This window comes from Rattus rattus, chromosome 12 (assembly GCF_011064425.1).
Source record: "Rattus rattus isolate New Zealand chromosome 12, Rrattus_CSIRO_v1, whole genome shotgun sequence".
Classification (NCBI taxonomy): Eukaryota; Metazoa; Chordata; class Mammalia; order Rodentia; family Muridae; genus Rattus; species Rattus rattus.
In genome coordinates this window covers 10,699,389-10,713,594 of record NC_046165.1, presented here as the reverse complement: position 1 = coordinate 10,713,594, position 14,206 = coordinate 10,699,389, and the positions used below count along the sequence as shown (strand labels likewise).

Here is a 14,206-nt window from a genome sequence, read left to right as displayed (position 1 = left end):
GCAGGAAAGGGAATAACACTCAAAATGTATATAAGAAATACTCAAGTTAATAATAATAATAATAATAAAAAGAGTCTGTGGTTGTGGTCAGTTAGGATGGAAGGGTCACTTGTATCTAACAAGAGACCCGATTCAATACTGAAGTGAGAAATCGACATTGCTGTGACAATTTATCCTTGTCAGTCGGAGCTGAGAAAAATAGCGGTGTTTCAGAAGAGACCAACACATTGAGGTAAACGACTGCAGGAAAATTGTTTCTCCTCTAGGTTGCCTCATCTAGCACTAATAGGAGAGGAGGTGCCCAGTCTTACTGCAGCCTGATATGCCATGGCTGCTTGGTATCCAAGGGAGGCCTGCCCCTTCCTGCAGAGAAACAGAGAAGGAGTGGATGTGAAGAGGCAGGATGAAGAACGGAGGTTAGCGGGAAATACCAAGAGCAGAGGCGGGGGAAATTATAGTCAGGATGTAAAAAATAGATTGATCAAAAAGAAAAAAAATGAAAAGAAAAACATATTCCAAGAAGTTTTTCTCAGAATCAGGACACAGTAGCTGCATTCCAGAGACTGCTAAGGTTGTATTTCATGCCGGCAGCGTGATTTGGTAGTGTAAGAGTCATTCAGGGGGTACTGGTTTTGAAGGCATGAGGAGGTCATGGAGAGCAGATGAGGCTTGGCACTGAGAGAGGCCAGGAAAGGCCATGGGTGAAGGCAAAGCCTCAGTAGCAACTGAAGGCCCAGGATTAAATGGGTTATGCAAAGACGGTGAGGCTCGGTACCATGAAGAGAGCACGGGAAAGGATCCTGAAGAAAGTGCAGCTCAGCTGCGGCAGAGACATAAGCACTGTGAAAATGGCAGCACCTTGGCTCACCTGGCAAGATCAGCCACAGCCATAGACTGAGGCTGGCCTGAGCTTTGTGGACGATCTATGGGTGTGGCAGGAAAAGGAACTGGAGAAGTTACCCAAGACCTTTAGAGCAGCCCAGAAGACAGTCAGCGGGTCCAAGACCCTGGACACTGAATCATTTACACAGTTGGAGTTTGGTTTTGCTTTGTTACGATTGTGACTGTGTCCTGATTTTTTTCCTCTTGAAGTAAAAAAAAAAAAAAAAAAGTATTCAGCTTATTTTATAGGAGCCCACAGTGGGGGGACTGGATGTTTTTAGAGACCGAAGTTGTAAAGTATTTGAACTTGTAAGACTGTGGGACTTTTATGATTATAAAATGCTTTATACTGTAATGTTGATATTAATATGTGGTCTTAGGATTCTATAAGAAAGGAAGGTTTCAAATTATGGTGACTCGTTCCTGTGTCAAGCTGGGTAGTTTTATGTCACCTTGAGGCAAGCTGGACTCATTGCAGTGGAGGGGGTCTCACTGGAGACTCCGTAAGACTGGGCAAGCCATTAGGACACCTTCATTACTTAGTGATTGACACGGGGCCATCCCTGAGTTGCTGGTCCTGGGTACTATGAGAAAGCAGGATGAGCGAATCGGGTGGAGGAAACCCTAAGCAGCACTCCTCCATGGCCTCCGCGTCACCTCCTGCCTTCAAGTTTCTGCTGTCTTTGTGTCTTTGAACTACCTCCCTTAGGTGATGGACTATAGTGTGGAGGTGTAAGCAGAATAAACTCCACCCCGACATGTTTGTAGTCACTGTTCCATGACAGTGATAGAAACCCTGACTTGGACGCTTGAATTTCCAGCCTCCTTCCGGAACCCAGTTGTGAAACCCCCCAAATATTCAGTCCCAACAACGTCCTCTGGCATGCGGCCCTGCACAGACCCAGCAATTCATCTCGGCTACGCCCTTGTCTGTTTGCTCTCCCGATGTTGTTGGTGGGATTGCAGACTGGTACAATCAGTCTGGAGGTTCCTCAGAAAATTGGACATTGTACTACCTGAGAAAGAACCCAGATGCCCTTCAACCGAGGAATGGATACAGAAAATGTGGTACATCTACACAATGGAGTACTACTCAGCTATCAAAAACATTAACTTCATGAAATTCATAGGCAAATTGATGGAACTGGAAAATATCATCCTGAGTGAGGTAACCCAATCACAGAAAAACACACATGGTATGCACTCATTGATAAGTGGATATTAGCCCAAATGCTTGAATTACCCTAGATGCACAGAACACATGAAACTCAAGACGGATGATCAAAATGCAAATGCTTCACTCCTTCTTTAAAAGGGGAACAAGAATACACTTGGCAGGGAAGAGAGAGGCAAAGATTAAAACAGACACAGAAGGAACACCCATTCAGAGCCTGCCCCACAGGTGGCCCATACATATACAGCCATCCAATTAGACAAGATGGATGAAGCAAAGAAGTGCAGGCCGACAGGAGCCGGATGTAGATCGCTCCTGAGAGACACAGCCAGAATACAGCAAATACAGAGGCGAATGCCAGCAGCAAACCACTGAACTGAGAACGGAACCCCCGTTGAAGGAATCAGAGAAAGGTCTGAAAGAGCTTGAAGGGGCTCGAGACCCCATATGTACAACAATGCCAAGCAACCAGAGCTTCCAGGGACTAAGCCACTACCCAAAGACTATACATGGACTGACCCTGGGCTACAACCTCATAGGTAGCAATGAATATCCTAGTAAGAGCACCAGTGGAAGGGGAAGCCCTTGGTCCTGCCAAGACTCAATCCCCAGTGAACATGATTGTTGGGGGAAGATGGGGAGGGGAACACCCATATAGAAGGGGACGGGGAGGGGTTAGGGGGGTGTTAGCCCAGAAACCGGGAAAGGGAATAACAATCGAAATATAAATAAGAAATACTCAAGTTAATAAAGAAAAAAATAATAAAAAAAAGAAGATGCTCTTCCTTCTCCTCACTCACTAACCCTGTCTTACCAGGTTTGTTCTGGTGTACATTAGTTTTATGGATTAAGAGCAGTTCAAGCACAATGAAACCCATTTCTCATTTATTGGGTAACAATATTTTCTATCTTGTAAGTATTTTAGTGCTTATTCAAAGAAGCTATTCAAGTCCCTTCCTTCCATAAACTCTCTGACCATCCCTCTTGATTCCTCTAAGAGGATATAATTTCTCTTTTTGATGCTCCTAGAAAACTTGGTGCATCTTTTATGACATTTTACCACATTAAGTTTTTATAAATGTGTCTCTTCATCATCTGAGCCCGGGAGGGAAAATTATATTTTATCCTTCTTGTTAACCTTAATAACTACACAATGTCTTGTAAGGAACAGGTGCTTAATCAATATTTGATGAATTCGTTTGACTTATTAATCAAAATGAAGAGCAGGAAATTACTCTGTAATTGAGTACAGGTGAGAGCAAGATATAGCAGCTCCTGAGAAGGGATGACAGAGGATCACTTATGCTCTGGGGCCACTGTTCCTTCCCAGATAGAGGGACATCAACTTGGCACTCTGCATGATGCCATTCTGAGAGTTCTGGTTAAGTTGACTTTGAGAAGGAAGAACAGCTCTGTCCTGCCTCATGCTTTTCTCTCTGCTGCTTAGTGGAGCTGGGCAAGCACTGCACACTCTGCATGCTTCTTATATAAAGAGCTGCTCAGTGAGAAATTTAGGATATTTGTTATTGATAAAGCCAATTTATTTGCATAGGGAAAAAGCTTTCTGACTTATCTCACCTTCTGCTGTATATGTATCTTAATTTCTATCCAATACACAGATCTGCCTGTCTATATGTCCATCCATCCATCCATCCATCCATCCATCCATCCATCCATCCATCCATCCATCCATCCATCTATCCATCCATCCATCCATCCATCCATCCACATCTCACCAATTAGAGATGTGCAACCACATGGTGGCATGTGTACATGACATGTGCTTCTCTCTACATAATCAGTGTACACTTACACTGTATGCCCTCCCACTCATTGTCCATAATTTGCTAATGTTTTTAAAAAAAATCTCATAGTGTAAGCCAGAAAGAATAAAGAAATTTAGTCCCAAGTGTTAAGTGTGGATTGTTGATTTTACACATATTTATATTTTTAGATATTTTCATATTTTTACAATCAACTTACAGAATTTCGTGCCGCCTGAAAATAATAGTAGTAAGCAAGGGATAAGACAATGATGTGAAATACAGGAGCAGGGGAAATGATCTGCAGTCAGCTCCAGGATGCCATGTATACTGCTGTGACCGGGGCTGAAGGCTTCAGTGTTGAGCTTCTTACTGGCCACTACAGAGAAGAACACAGTCGGCAAAATTGCTTAGTGTGGTTGTGGGCAAGGCCGAGGACGGGGCTGTGGGGTGGACAAAGGAAAACAGCGGGATGGAGGGGAGGCAGGCACGGAGAGAGGAGAGGTGATTGTGTCACGGGATGAACAGTAAGCTGGTGTCTTTATAGAGAGTGAAAGTTGGCTTTTGATTTCTTGGGTCGAAGGAGGCTGCACATGACAAATCACTAAAGCTGAAGTTGGGCGATGTTACACAGGAAGAAATGATGCATTGAACCTTGTACATACAGCAGTAGATCCTCAGGATGACCGCTGTAGGCTTTTACCCGGATACAGCTAGTTTGTTCATAGTAAATAAAGCTTGGATTCCAGGGCTTCTGAGCCATAGACCCTAGGAAAACGTTACTGTGGGTCTTACAATCATCAAGTCATAAAATGAGAGAATGCATGGTCAAATGGGTTTCCTTCTTTGATGAACCTCTCAATGACTCTTTCGCTTATAGTTCTGGGTTTATCCTAAGTATGGAGGATCCGTGCTATGGTGACGGTACCAGGTTTCCTGCTTCACTTGTGTTGCATAACCCATGGGCTTTCAGTTATTAGTAGGATATGATGCTGAGTATCCCGTGTCTGAGTCAGATATGACCCTAAAACTCATTTTACCTTCCTGTCCTCCTGAAGTATATATGTGTGTTTTTTCTTTTATTATTCTCTACCTTATGCATTTCACATACTGCAATATTAGTTTAGTTAAAATATAACCATTTTTTATAGTTGCTTATAGATGTTCCCCTTGTTTGTGGTGGGACCATCGCTGTGATGTTCGCAGTTTCAGGAGTTATTTAGCTCTTCATGTGCCTGATTCCCAACTTGAGAAACAGGCAGCCTGTGATTTTTTTATTGGATATTTTTTATTTACACTTCAAATGTTATCCCCTTTCCTGGTTTCCCAGTCCATCCCCTCTCCCTCTCCTTCTATGAGACTCTTCCCCCACCCACTCCTTCCCCCCTCTCCTCTCTGACATTCCTCTACACTGGGGGGTCCAGCCTTGGTAGGACCAAGGGCTTCTTATCCCATGGGTGCCCAAAATGGCCATCCTCTGCTACATATGCAGCTGGAGCCATGGGTCTGTCCATGTGTACTCTTTAGATGGTGGTTTAGTCCCTGGGAGCTCTGGTTGGTTGGCATTGTTGTTCTTATGGGGTTGCAAACCCCTTCGTCTCCTTCAGTCCTTTTAATACACTCGCCCTTACACCCCTTTACCTTTGCTTCTTAGACGAAGCACAACAGCACAATGACTGTGTTTACATCTCTGTGGGACTTGCTTTCTCTTTCTCTTGTGTTTTATTAAATGTCATTGCATCTAATTTAAAAAAAAGATTCCTCCACCTCAAAAATGTGTGGAAAATTTATAATGCATTTTATGGCATCATAGACAGGTAGGGAATATAAGAGAAGTCTTGGTAATGACCTTATGATCTCACTTTAGCAAACAGAGGTCCTGAGCATTATTTCTGCCACTCATTCTGGTGTCCTTCTTCCCACACTTCCCCGGTGACTATGGACCCAGGGACACAGGAGTAAGGATTTTAGAACCATCCACTTTTATCTCTTATCCTCGATTCAAATTATCTTCTTGCTATTTCCTTGTATGTGTTGGGTATTTAAAGTCCTGTAAGGGATTAGAGAATGGACAAGGTGTCATGTAACAGTCTTTTATAATGACAACTTCTTTCTGATGCCTCTGCATAAGCAAGCAGGCAGGCATGTATGCATACCCATAAAGACACAAAAAGCAAAATAAAGTAACTTAAGTTTTTTTCCTTTCCCAGCCTCCAAGTTATGATAAAACAATTTAAAAAATATAAATTGCACATATGCGTGTACTTTGTTGAAAAGTACAGTGGAATAGCAACCAACACCAAAGGAGTTGATACATTTCCACATGATAAAGCTCGTGGAAGGCAGACTTGTACAAGAAGTTTCAGTCTAGAAATAACAGACATCATCGTCTGTAGCATCCCTAGGCATCAAGGGCCACAGGCTGGTGGATACCAGTGAAAATATTGACAGCACTGATGTTTGTTCATGTGGAATTCACAAAGGAATACTCGACCAGGGCTGGCACATTGTACTCATCAACCTGTTGATAAAGTCACCCCAGTGAAGGCAGGGACACAGCTTGGAAAGGAAAGCATTACCAAGGACACCACAGAGAACTGGCCAGAGCCTTGACAGCTCCTGTTTGTCAACATCTTCCTGATGTTGACAATTTCCTGTTCAAGATGGATTCCTGAGACTTTCAGAACTAAAGTATCACACACACACACACACACACACACACACACACACACACACACACACACACAAAGTATATCAATTTGTGCCCTCTTATATAGAAGGAATGGCATTGCAATTCACTTACCTTTTCCTACAAGAACCATATTATGTTGATACAGCTACTACTATTGTGGGTTGGGGGTCTGGGTAAAGAGTACCCTTTGTCCCCTAAACTGGTTAGCATCAACAGAGTGTTGAATGTTGACTATTGACTCCAAATTCATGGCCTGAAATTCGAGAAAGCATCCTTCTTAGCATGCTTTTTCCTCTGCTTCATAATCTGAGAACATACCTTTTCATATCAGAAGTGTCTGTTATTGACTATATGAAAAATGATTTAAGTATGTGATTTTTATGGGAACATTAATTGACCATCTCTATGAAAAAACTATGAGCACATTATCTATGGAAGGTACAGTAATGCCATTTATGTATATAAGGACATTGTTACTACCCCATCTGGGAGTATTATATTGGCTTCGTTGGCCTGAGTTTTCTGAGTCCTCACCATTAATTTTCATTGAATATGGGACTACAAAAACTTATAATATCTGAAATACTTAATATTATTTTAAGAGTTTTCATTTTTATGAATGATATCTGTACATAGTTTTATGGAACAATGAAGATATTATATAAAGTAATAAATGAATCTGTAAATTATAGTGACACTTTAATAAGAATATTTGTAAAAACATAAAAACAATAACCATAAATACTATTTCATATAGTTTATTGAGTCAGTTTTTGATATCTTCAGCAATATGTTCTTCCTCGATAGAATGTTTTGAAGCTCTCTCATTAATTTTGAGCTAAGACAGTGTCTTCTTAAATTTATTACAAAACACTGTATGTGCAAGAAAGAAGTAGAAGAAATTTATTAATGTTCTACTGAAAACCTTTCATGGTGGGCTTTGCTTTAGTTGCTTACAATGTGTTTGTAACAAAAAGCACAGGGTGAAACCAAGCTTGGAATAATCGAATGTCTGTATCCTGTGGTGGAAACCTTAGCCTTAGGAGGAAACTGGACCAAATAATACACATAAGCACACATACACATGCACATGCACATTCACATGCACATGCACATGCACATGCACATACACATACGTGAACCTGCACATATATAAGCACACATACTCGCCCACACACATGCACATGCACACTCACATGCACATGCACATACATGTACCTGTATTATACACGCATACACACTTGCACACACTCACATGGACATGCATATACACATATGTGCACCTGTACATATACAAGCACACATACTTACACATTTGGGCACACATGAACATAAGCATATACACAAATATATAAGCAGGCACACATGTATACATAAACACATACACATATGATGTAGAGATAAATTAGAAGAGATGCTTATCACATAATTAAACAGGCTTTAGTAAAGTCGCTTTCAGTGAGTTGAGGTGAACTTCCAGGATCTTAAATGCAATGTGACTCTCTATGAAAAAAAAAAGATAGCCAAGACCCATAGAGATGTTTGAAAAACATAAGCTTCTTGAATGTGACTGATGTGAGTGAAAGTGGCAATCCCCTCTCTTGGGTGACAACCACCCTTCCATTTAATTCTTCCCAGTGAGTGGGCTTGGTGGAACCTTCTCCACTCATGCGAGGTGCGGGTCAGGTGATGGCCGACAGAACAGAACTGCACAGTGAACTAAGCGCTCCTGCTCCTCAGTTCCCTGGTCCTGCCTCCGTATTTCCTTCCCAACTGTTGACCCCAACTTTTTAGCTTCCAGAAAGATTGAGAATCCACTTGTGTTTAGTCAGCTTATCCTTAGAATGTGGTCAGATCCAGAGCCAAAGATGGGACTGTAACCTAACGTTTTCCCTGTCTTCCAAACGTTGCCTGCTTCCTAGGGCCTTTCCCTCTCTCCTCATTTCTGTGGCTTTAATTGATTCATTTTTGTCTACAGTTAATTCATACACATGATGAATAGATGTGGCTAGTTGTAGCAAATGTCTTGCATGGTAGAGATGTAGTTTGTCTCTTGGGATAGGGGACTTAGGCACCCATGGAATTGGGTTATCCTTCCTGCTTTGTGTAGAGTTTCTTTAAAGTTCTGAAATAAGAGAAAATGAAATGATATGGGCCTTCCTTTACTTGTGTATTAGTCAGCTATCCTAACGTTACTGGTGACCAGAGAATGTGGTAAATACCCTTCTTATGGTGACTTGGAAAATAGCCAGGGCTCTGAAGACCTGAGACATTTGTACCTTCACATTTAGGTCTGCTGAAGTGAAAGCTTTGCTCTCCAGAGGCCCTGGCAAAGACTACAGTACATTTTGTTTTTGTGACTGGCTATTTCTGAAACAATCGTTGCACTGACAGAATATGGTACTATGTTTAAGCTAGTCAATTTTCCTCATGTGGACATAGAACTCCTCAAAATTATATGTGTTCTAGTGAGACAGGCCTTTAAAGGATGTCAGGGGAAAGAACTGGTTACTCTTACTGGACTGTATGCCACCTTTAAAAGGTTTGCTAGTCTCACAGCCTCAAGTATTTTTTTTAAAGTCCTAGGATGTTTACTATAAAGGTAAACCCTGATCCTTGAGACTGGTTTATCCGTAGGATTTCTGGTACCGGGCACGGGCACCGGGACTGCCAAACTTTTTGGATTCGCAGCGACGGGGGTCAGCTACAGGCAGGGTCGGATCGTACTGGATGAGGATATCTTTGATCTCCTTCTTAGAGGCTTCATCCACATATTTTTGGTAATAAGCCACCAGAGCTTTTGAGATGGACTGCCGGATAGCATAAATTTGGGCCACATGACCACCACCCTTCACACGGACCTGGATATCCACACCAGCAAATCTCTCCTTGCCCAGAAGCAAAACAGGCTCCAGTAACTTGTACTGCAGTGTGCGTGGCTCGATCATCTCCAGGGGACGTCCATTCACCTTGATGAGCCCATTTCCTCATTTGCAGTGGGCCACGGCTATGGCTGTCTTCTTGCGTCCGAAGACTTGCACGGACTGCAGCGGACCCTTGGACTGCATAGCTACAAGGATGAACACGAGCTCCTCACCGCGCGGCGTCGCCACGGGGAAAGGCGCCTCAAGTATTTTTAAACCTAGCTTGATAGAAGGTTATGTTTGACTCAGTGAAACTCTGTATGATATCATCTAACAGGCTCTTGTCAGTTTCCAAATCCTTGGCAAGAAGATGTTCTTGAAGAGTAGGAGGAGGGAATTAGCATTTGATATTTCATGCTGTGTACCATCTCCTGTCTGTCGTTAGCTTTTCTTATGTCTTGGTACTGAGGATATTTCCAACACTAACAGTAAAGTATCAGCTAATTATCAAAGTCTCATAGATTTATTAGCACAGGTATTTATTTGAAATCAAAAGAGAATGTGTATTTCCCGTCAGCAGTCCGTACACAAAATGTATTACAAAGTAACGCACAGACAAAAGAAGAATACGTGAGATGTAATGTGAGCACCCCTTTAACACCATCTTGGGTAAGAATTTAAAATTTGTCATCACCTCACAGCCTTCCCAAGAGTCCAGTCCCAACCACAGAACTCTCTTTGCAGCCTTGTTACAGTGTGATTATCTGTAAACTCATTACTAAGCAACAGCTCCCTGGAACTTTCTCCTCCTGTATGACTTCTTTGATATATTACTGATCCTTCTGTCTTGTTCTTTGGCTTACATATCTGCTGAGAATCTGGGCCACTTGGCTTTTCGAGTTTCCCACAATCTATATATTGCTGATTGCATACTAAGGGTGCAGGATAAAAGGGTTCCTTAGTCTTTCATGTTTGCTATACTTTAGCAGCTGGATTCAGAGATGAGATTAAATTCAGGTTGGATGTCTCTGGCAAGGCATGGCTTCAGCACTTGACAAGACTGCAGAGAGGCTTCCTGTCGATTAGCTTTCCTTTCGCCTTTGTTGGAGCAGCTATTTGCTGCTTAACACCTCAGTCTATTAATGCATTCGGGTTTGGTAAATGGTGCTATGCTACCAGCTTGTTGTTAGGAAGGACTCCCTTCATCTACCATTTGAATGCTCTGACACAGGTCATTGCTGAAAGGCAAGATATATAATCTTCCCGCTTATCAATCAGTTTCCAGTTGTGAATTCTCTACACTCTGAAGTATGATAAAATTGTATTTTCAAACATTCAAACAGTGATTATTGGAGGCAGCATGAGATGCAGGGGTGGGAGAGTGGAGGTTGGGTTGAGGTAGGGGTTGAACAGATGGAGGGAGAGAGTGTGGGGGGAGACAGCTGGAATTCAGGGTTACTTGGAGGGGGGTGCATGAAAACCTAAGCTGTGGGAACTTCTTGGAATCTATGAGAATGACCATGGTCCAACATACACTGAACATGTCTCTGCAAAAGTCATGCTCTGGCCCTGAAGTGGCTGTGTTTAGAGATTTTGACCTTTAGGAGGTAATGAAGGGCTCAGGCAGGGCCCTAATCCATCTGACGCATGTCCCATTGAAAAGAGGAACAGACTTTAGGGTGAGCGTGATCAATGGGTACAGGGAGGAGATGCCATCTGCTCGCCAGGGAGACACTAGTCTGTTGGCAGCTGCAGTTTGGATTTCTTCTCTCAACTGTGAGACAAGTCATTTCCATCCAGTAAGTCACAGGCCTGCGGTATTTTATTATGCTAGTTCTACCAGACTAATCTAGTTCCAGATTACTCTTCTAGGAGGAGGGAGGGATCTTGATCGTACTTCTCTACTAGCAGGTGAATATATTTTAGCAGCTATTGTCTTATTTAGTTTATGCCCCAAACCATTTATTTATTTTTCTAAAGATTTATTTTAGTTTAATGTGTGAATTGTGTGTGTGTGTGTGTGTGTGTGTGTGTGTGTGTGAGAGAGAGAGAGAGAGACAGAGAGACAGAGGAGAGAGACAGAATGACAGAGAGAAGAGAGAGAGAGAGAGAGAGAGAGAGAGAGAGAGAGAGAGAGAGAGAGAGAGACCCTGTCTCAGAAGTCACTGTGTGCATGGGAATTCAGAGGTCTATGGAAGACAGATGAAGGCATCGTGTGCTCTGGAACTGCAGTTGCAGGAGACTATGAACCTCTAGACCTGGGTGCTGGGAACCAAGCTCAGGTCCTCTATAAGTACACCGTGTAGTCTTAATAGGGAAGCCATCTCTCTAGGTCCCAAGCCATTCCTTAAAGAGACCAAATTTCCTATTGAGAGAAATGTCATGTCATGGCCATGACCTGGGCACTGGGGATGCCTTTTCTCTTCACTGAGTCATGACTTCTAGGTCTTTCCTAAAACATTAGAAAATATACTTCATTTTTTAAAGATTTATTTATTCATTTTATGTATGTGAATGCACTGTCACTCATACACCAGAAGAGGACATCGGATCCCATTAGAGATTGTTGTGAGTCACCATGTGGTTGTTGGGAATTGAACTCAGGACCTCTGGAAGAGTAGACAGTACTCTTAACTGTTAAGCCATCTCTCTAGCCCCAGAACTATACTACTTCTTCCTTTTTTAATTGGATATTTTTTATTTACATTTCAAATGTTATCCCCTTTCCCGATTTCCCATCCATAAACCCCCTAACCTATCCCCCTCCTTCTTTCTATGAGTGTGTTCCCCCACCCAACCACCTACCTCTTCCCACCTCCTTACCCTGACATTCCCCTGGGGTCCAGACTTGGCAGGACCAAGGGATTCTCCTTACATTGGTGCCCAACAAGGCTGTCCTCTGTTACATATGCAGCTGGAGCCATAGGTCAGTCCATGTATAGTCTTGGGTAGTGGTTTAGTCCCTGGGAGCTCTGGTTGGTTGGCATCGTTGTTCTTATGGGGTTGCAAGCCTCCTTCAGCTCTTTTAATCTTTTCTCTAATTTCTCCAATGGGGATCCCATTCTCACTTCAATGGTTTGCTGCTAGCATTTGCCTCTGTATTTGTCATGCTCTGGCTGTGTCTCTCAGGAGACATCTATATCCGTTTCCTGTCAGCATGAACTTCTTAGCTTCATCAATCTTATCTAGTTTTGGTGGATATATATATATATATATATATATATATATATATATATATATATATATATATATATCTCCATATATCCATGTGGGGCAGGCTCTGAATGGCCATTTTTTCAGTCTCTGCTCCAGTCTTTGTCTCCATATCCCCTCCTATGAGTATTTTTGTTCCCCCTTTTAAGAAGGAGTGAAGCATCTGCACTTTGGATGTCCTTCTCGAGCTTCATGTGGTTTGTGGATTGTATCTTGGGTAATTTGAGCTTTAGGACTAATATCTACTTATCAATGAGTGCATATCATGTGTGTTTTTCTGTGATTGAGTAACCTCACTCAGGATGATATTTTCTAGTTCCACCCCTTTGCCTATGAATTTCATGAAGTCATTGTTTTTGATATCTGAGTAGTACTCCATTGTGTAAATGTACCACATTTTCTGTATCCATTCCTCTGTTGAAGGGCATCTGGGTTCTTTCCAGCTTCTGGCTATTGTAAATAAGGTTGCTATGAACATAGTGGAGCACGTGTTTTTGTTGTATGTTGGAGCATCTTTTGGGTATATGCCCAAGAGAGGTATAGCTGGGTCCTCAGGTAGTGTAATGCCCAAATTTCTGTGGAACTTACAGACTGATTTCCAGAGTGGTTGTACCAGCTCGCAATCCCACCAACAATGGAGTAGTGTTCCTCTTTCTCCACATCCTTGCCAGCATCTATTGTCACCTGAGTTTTTGATCTTAGCCATTCTGACTGACGTGAGGTGGAATTGATGATTTTTATTTATACTTAAAATTCAAGATTACAGGGTTTGATTTGATCTTGTTTTCATTACATTTGTATTCCTTCCACATTAAAAAGTATTCCAAATTTCCAAAAATACAGAGTAGAACTGGTGGTAGAATTTTAATATTTCACAAATGCCCATTTAAGCCAGTTCTCACAGACCACTCACTGTCTTCTGGAGGAATCGTACCTCCCTTTAATTTTGTTGTCACTGAATTTCAGACCCTTTCACTCTTTTTGAGATTTTATAATTGTTGTTTTTCCTCTCATAGCACACTTCTGTGTTACCACCTCTGTGTTTCTTCCACTAGAGTCTTCACACAGAAGCTCTTTCTCATCTCCATCTCTTCCCTGAGTACTGTCACCTTGACTGAGAGGTTTCCTAATTCCGTTCTTCTGTGTGGCATTCCATTCATTATCTTCAAGTAGGTTCTGAAGCGTCATAGCTAACTCTCTGATCTGACTCTGTGAGGCAGGCCTTTCTTCAGTATGTTCTTGGTGGGCATGCCTTTCTCCATTACTCCTTTTTACCATAGTCAATGTGTATGAGATTTGACATTAACATTTTCTGTTCCTCATTCTTCTTGGTTTGCTTAAATTTTTTTTTCAAGACAGGCTCAAAAATAGCTTTTGTAACTTTAAAGAATTTCCTTTTCTGTTGTTCTTGGGTAAGATTTAAGAATATGGCTGCTTGAAATGACATAGTGGTACACTAAGTCAGTAACACTAGAATTAGGAGAAACAGAAACAGGAGGACTGCCATGAGTTTGAGACCAGTCGAGTCTACCCAGAGAATTCTATCTAGGTCAGCCTGAAGTCTGCGGTGAGACCTTGTCTCAAAAGTCAAAATGGAAGAAGAAAGGAAAAGCAAACA

At 42.1% G+C, this 14,206-nt stretch overlaps 1 protein-coding gene and 1 pseudogene across 1 annotated transcript in view; one reads left to right on the top strand and one right to left on the bottom strand.

Moving 5' to 3' along the window:
• The window catches only part of Gpc5 (glypican 5), a 465,019-nt gene that overhangs the window by 14,781 nt on the left and 436,032 nt on the right, over positions 1-14,206 (top strand). The gene's annotated exons all lie outside the window — the stretch shown is intronic.
• On the bottom strand, positions 9,139-9,594 carry LOC116913838 (annotated as a pseudogene).